The sequence below is a fragment of the Octopus bimaculoides genome, chromosome 3 (assembly GCF_046866305.1).
Source record: "Octopus bimaculoides isolate indiv1 chromosome 3, ASM4686630v1, whole genome shotgun sequence".
In the NCBI taxonomy this organism is placed as follows: domain Eukaryota; kingdom Metazoa; phylum Mollusca; class Cephalopoda; order Octopoda; family Octopodidae; genus Octopus; species Octopus bimaculoides.
In genome coordinates this window covers 74460200-74466199 of record NC_142930.1, presented here as the reverse complement: position 1 = coordinate 74466199, position 6000 = coordinate 74460200, and the positions used below count along the sequence as shown (strand labels likewise).

Below are 6000 nucleotides of genomic sequence, written 5' to 3'. Positions count from 1 at the left end.
ATATTAGCATCTGATTATTCATTCTACTTTGTGGTATACATGATTTTTCTTGAGTATTTCCTGTGAGACCGTTCCAGGTTTCTCGTTTATGGCACACAGTTTAGATTTCGGTACCATAAAGGAACACCAGAATTTCAACTACTTCATATACGAAAGTCTTTCAATTGGCTTTTATATCATGGTAAAGAAAGCTCTTAAAGATTAATTTCCGGTAAGCGTAATTACCTTTATAGTAATTTGAAAAACATTATATCTTGTCATCTCTAGTTATTATTAGATCAGACATGTGGATAAATGATGAAGAGCAATTTGATTTGAGCACTTGCACTTTAATTCTTTGATTTTTAGCACCAAAGTTTTAGATCATTCATTTCAACGCAAAGGGTCGGGAAAGGGCAGCAAAGAGAGAAATATATTGGAAAGTTAAGCTCTGCCGTGGTAACCAAACGTTACCACGGCAGAGACAAAAACGCTTTTACATTGGGAGCAGCTGATTCAGGAAGCAATCTGGAAGGAGATGGCCCTGGATAAGCCCGAACGCTCAGCACAGAAATAAAATCAACTATATCCTTGCCGACAAATGGCACATACTGATGATGGTCATCTCGTCAGTAGTGCCATTCAATACCGCAGCGACCATTGCTTGCAGCGGACGAAGATCGTGATCTATGAAATCAGAGAAGAGGGCCCTGCGCATCTCGATGAAGAATCAATGCGTCAAGGTTTTCCATATGATGCAGCTACAGGATGCTATCAAGAAGAAATTTTGAAGTTAACTTGAGGAGATTGATGACGACTACAATTCACTGGTTAAGAAAATCAGAAGCTGCATGTGAAAGGCAAGAACTGCAACATGAAAAGTCCCCTCGACTATTCCGTTCTCTGCAAAGGAATAAGACAAATCTGGGAGCAGGAAAGGAACAGTCCAAAGAGATGCAGAAGAAAGATGGTACTCGATAGGTAGGAGGTTACTGTGCTCAAGTACAAAGAACTAGCTCACGGTAAATGACGTTACTTGAAGGAAGATGGAAGAAGCATGCAAAATCTTCTACACCGACCTTAGTAAATCTTCAGTGAAGCTCGAACCTCCTCTCCCACAAATGATGGAAGGAGTGTCACCTTTTCTGGTCATACAAATGTGTGAGCGTGTGTGTGTGCGCGTACGCGCGTGCGTTACACACGTATGCGAGGGGTGTATGCATGTGTATGTGGGTGTAAGAGAGAGAGAGAGAGAGATAGAGAGAGAGAGAGGGAGAGAGGGAGAGAGAGAGGGAGAGGAGAGAGAAAGAGAATTTAAGCATTTTCATGAAGGCTAAAAAAGTTGAAATTTTTCAATACAGTGTGATTATGACGTCATAATATCACTGACGTTTATCTAGAACTTTTGTTTCAGAAATTGTCTTTCGCGGTGATAAGAAGCTTGGGAATGTGTGCGCCAGGAGCTTCATCCAAACATCTGAAGTCAAGTGTGAAGTCATCTTGTTTTTGATGTTTCTAGAGTTAGTTTATGCATCTTTGAATTCTTAAACATCCTCTGTAATATGTTGGTTGGTACTATATCATAGTTACATTTACGGTAGTTTTACTGTAACCTTATAAACTTTAAACTGGGGGCTTCAATCAGAAACATATACTCCACTCCCGATACATTCACGCGGAAAAATTTGTTGTAATTAAATAGCAATAAAAGGGATCAACACAAAGTAATGGCTACAAGACTTACAACCATTCGGATATCAACAGACTATAAACATGGTGAGCATTTAAGTAAAAGGTAAGTTTGTTGCTAATAAAACATTTGAGTATCTTTTCAAGATATTTCTATAGTAAATCAAAATAGTTTCTTCAATAAATGCTGAATATATTGTATATACATCTCTATTGTTTAAAACACGCAACCACATACACATGTGTGTATGTGTGCATTTGTGTAAGTGTGTGTTTGTATATGTAGTGTGCATCTGCCAGTCTCTTGCATATGTTCTCTTTCTCATCTTCCTTCTCTTAGTCTTCCTTATTTTGTCTCAATCATCCAAACCCCGCAGATACACATTGTTTCCTTATGTGTATGCGTGTGTTTGTATGTGTGTGTGCATTTGGGTATGTGTATGTGTATGTGTGTGTGTGTGTGTGTGTGTGTGTGTGTGTGTGTGTGTGTGTGTGTGTGTGTGTGTGTGTGTGTGTGTGTGTGTGTGTGTGTGTGTGTGTAAAACATATATATACATAAATCTTTAATATCTACACAAAATTTCCAAGTATCTACGATGGGTACATCGACATTTTAGCTCCACTTGATAGGAATAATAACTCAGTTTCTCTTCAATCACAATCTATTATTTTAGTTTCAATCCAGCAACTTTTAGTGTTTGGCCCTGACTTTTTTATTAATGCTCATATGAGAACCGAGAGCTAGAAAAATGGCTAAATCATATAGAAGAATAGCTTTAGGAATCCAGGTGACTGCGATGGCACTGTTCCTTTTGACGTTTGAATAAGCGGTGTATCGGGAATGAAGCTAGAATAGCTATATCATATAGCAGAATAGCTTTAGGGAATTCAGATGACTGTGCGATGGCACTGAGAAAGCCACAGGTGAAGTGGAAGACCTATTTGTCGAGGTTTCTTTTGACATTTGAATAGGCTGTATGCCCAAGGAGAATTGAAAGATTCAGTTTCAAATCTGAACTAGGGTGAGACTACGACTACAGATTTAGGTTTGCGCGTGTCTCATCCTCATTTTCTGCTGCACGTCGTGCGTTTGTTTGGTATTCAATTTTGACCATTTTTTTTAGGAGACATCTGGTTAGGAATATCAGTAAGTAATAGTGAAATGAAATTACAAATGCTGTGTCCTGTCAACGTTAGTGCCGAAATTCCGACGCTATATTACAGGAATGGAAGGCACGGCAACAGTAAGCAATAGTCCAATGAAATTACAAATGCTGTGTCCTGTCATTCAGATTTAGGTTTACTCGTCCTGTATGTATGTATTATATAAGAGAAAAACATGTAATAACTGAAGTAGAAAAAAGATGGATTTCATATACGAACTTCTGTTTGTTCTTCAAGTTTCAATCCAGCAACTTTTATTAATGCTCATGGCAAAATAAAGTGGGATAGGAACCTGTAAGGACTTAAATTTGAATGAGGCATTAGATGGTATAACTGTTACGCGAGAAACGAAGACGGTATCACGTTTACTAAAACATGTGAGAATATTTGCCTCAATGTAGTTCGTTTGTGTACAGTTAGTGTTGCCTCCCTTGAACCATTTACTTTCACTTTATGGGACAAACAAACACCCGAACGTACAGAATCTCTTATATATATATATATATATATATATATATATATATATATATATATATATATATATATATATAAAAGAGATTCTGTACGTTCGGGTGTTTGTTTGTCCCAGTCTTGTTCTCACTGTCCTGTTCTTGTTAACACTTTCACCCTCCGCAAAAAACCCAAATCTTATTTAATTTGCTTTGCGAGAAGGACTGTTTCAACGAAGTCTCGTATTGTCCTTGCCTTCGAAACGCGGAGTAGATGAAACAGGGACAACTGAAGAAGGGGTATACTCTTTATGTTGCATGTCTCGTTTCTCTGTTTGCTTGTTTTTTCGTTGTTCGAAAAAAAAAGTTCGTTTTCTATGTTTTCGTTTCTCATTGTGCTTAACGTTTTTTTTTTGATGTCCTGTACCCATATATGCATGTATATATACATATATATGTAGGTATGTACATATATGTATGTATATATGCATATATTTATATACATGCATTATTATATGCATTATTTATATACATATATACATATACATACACATACATATATGGACATAGATATATACACAAACTCATATATGTAGGTACACATGTGCGTTTACACATATATACACATACACACACATACATAAAGATGTATATAGATATGTACATAGACCCAGATACACACACACCCGAAGACAAACAGACACACACACATACACACACTCACATTACACACACACACACACACACACACACACACACACACACACACACACACACACACACACACACACACACACACACACACACACACATTTATATTGACGAAGGCAAAGTATTTTTATACAGAGCCAGAAACCCAGGATCTGGAATTATCCTGTTTTCACTAGTTTATTTATCAATTTGTCTTTTCACCTTGTGCTATATTGAATATATGATGCGGTTTTAGAGTTAGGTTTTGACTGCTATTTCAAGCATGGTGATATATCTTAAATACCTTTATTTATAATTTTAATAATAATTATTACCTATAAGGTTTTTTCTTCCCATGCTGCCACTTGATTTGATCGTTATTTAAATAACGATCTTATCCTTATGTGTGTGAATATATATATATATATATATATATATATATATATATATATATATATATATATATATATTTATATATGTATATATATATTCACACATACATACATACATACATACATACATACATACATACATACATAAATACATACATATGCCTATATACATATACACATCTAGACTGTAAAGTTACAGGTCAAAATACATGCTATTCGGTTACTGTTCATTTTTAGCATATGAGGTTTTAACTCAGGAGGATTAACCCGAGTTGCGGGTGTCAGGTTTGCATTAGTTAGGTATATTTTAGCTGTATGCAGGCACCTGGGTAATTATTCCGTAAATCTGTTTATAATGCGCTCCTTTGTTAACAATATTGAGAGTGATTCTTCGGGACATAACTGGCATTTCTGGGATAATGTGTTATAAGGACTCGCATGTCTAATTATGGACAAAGCTAGGTCATATTTTCCCTTTTCTTCCTTGAATCTCCAAAGTCTAATGCCACATCCATCTCCTACTATTAATTAATACAATACACACATACACACACACATTTAGGATATATATATATGTACCTTTGAGCGTGTACGCCTGTGTATTTGTGTTTGTGTATATGTGTGTGTGTCTCAGTGTGTGCGCGCGAGCGTGCGTGCGTGCATGCGTGTGTGCAAGCATGCGTGCGTGTGTGTGTGTGCGTGTGTGTGTGTGTGTGTGCGTGTGTGTATGAGCGAGAGAGAGAGAGATACGAAGACCAAAAGAATATTTAAGCATTTAAAATGTAGTACAAAGAAGCTTAAATTTTTCCATTGTGTGATTATGATGTCATAATATCAGTGACGTTTATTAGGAGCTTTTGTTTCAGAAATTTACAGTCTTTCAACGTTTCGCGGTGATAAGAGGCTTGGGAATGTGTGTGCCAGACGGTTCACCCAAACATCTGAAGACTTGTATGAAGTCAGCGTCATCTCCACCTAACCAGCATGTTATAGAGGTGCATGAAACGACTCTAAAAATATCAAGAACAAGGTGAAAATGAATCTGACTTCACATTAGTCTTCAGATGTGACGCTTTTACGGATCTGCTATATATAACCCTCTATTGGCTTATCCGTCTGCGGAATTAGCAAACTCTAGTGGTTCTTCAAACGGCACACATACTATCCACGCCCCTGTGTCCAGTGGTACGGTTCTGTTATTTTATGCTTACATTATGTTAGACACTTATGTTTCGTCGGTCAATAGACGCTACAGGCTAAAATTTAAACAAGTTTCAAACATTTTAAAAAGAGTTTAGCCAAGACGAAGAGGAAGTGACCATGCCTTTGGTAGGCCTTGAAAAGGTAGTGAGATTCAGAGAACTACTGCTTAGTTTGAGCATCTATAAGTCCATGCCTGCAGGGGGTGATGGGGACATAGGAACTTCAGAAGTTTTAGTATTTTGAGAATCGGAGAGTGCGAGTCCTAAGTACGTCGGATGCGCTTGACTGTGTGGTGCACAGGTAGCTAATTCAACGAAACAGAGTCTGTTTTAGTGGCGATAGAAAAGACAGAGAATGAGAGTAAAAAGAGCGAGGTTGAAGCGTAGAGATTGTTGTGTATGGACGAACGAGTCTTTGCCAAACACTCAGATAAC

The 6000-nt window shown here is 37.2% G+C and overlaps 1 long non-coding RNA gene across 17 annotated transcripts in view; it reads left to right on the top strand.

The window, feature by feature from the left end:
* The first annotated feature begins 1370 nt into the window (after positions 1-1370).
* Positions 1371-6000, top strand: part of LOC106877519 (uncharacterized) — an 89669-nt gene continuing 85039 nt past the window's right edge. For 4 of the 17 annotated variants that reach the window (XR_016241079.1, XR_016241080.1, XR_016241086.1 and 1 more), the window contains exon 1: positions 1379-1774. This is a non-coding gene — a long non-coding RNA (uncharacterized LOC106877519). The other 13 variants (XR_016241089.1, XR_016241088.1, XR_016241082.1 and 10 more) reach the window with 8 other exon arrangements.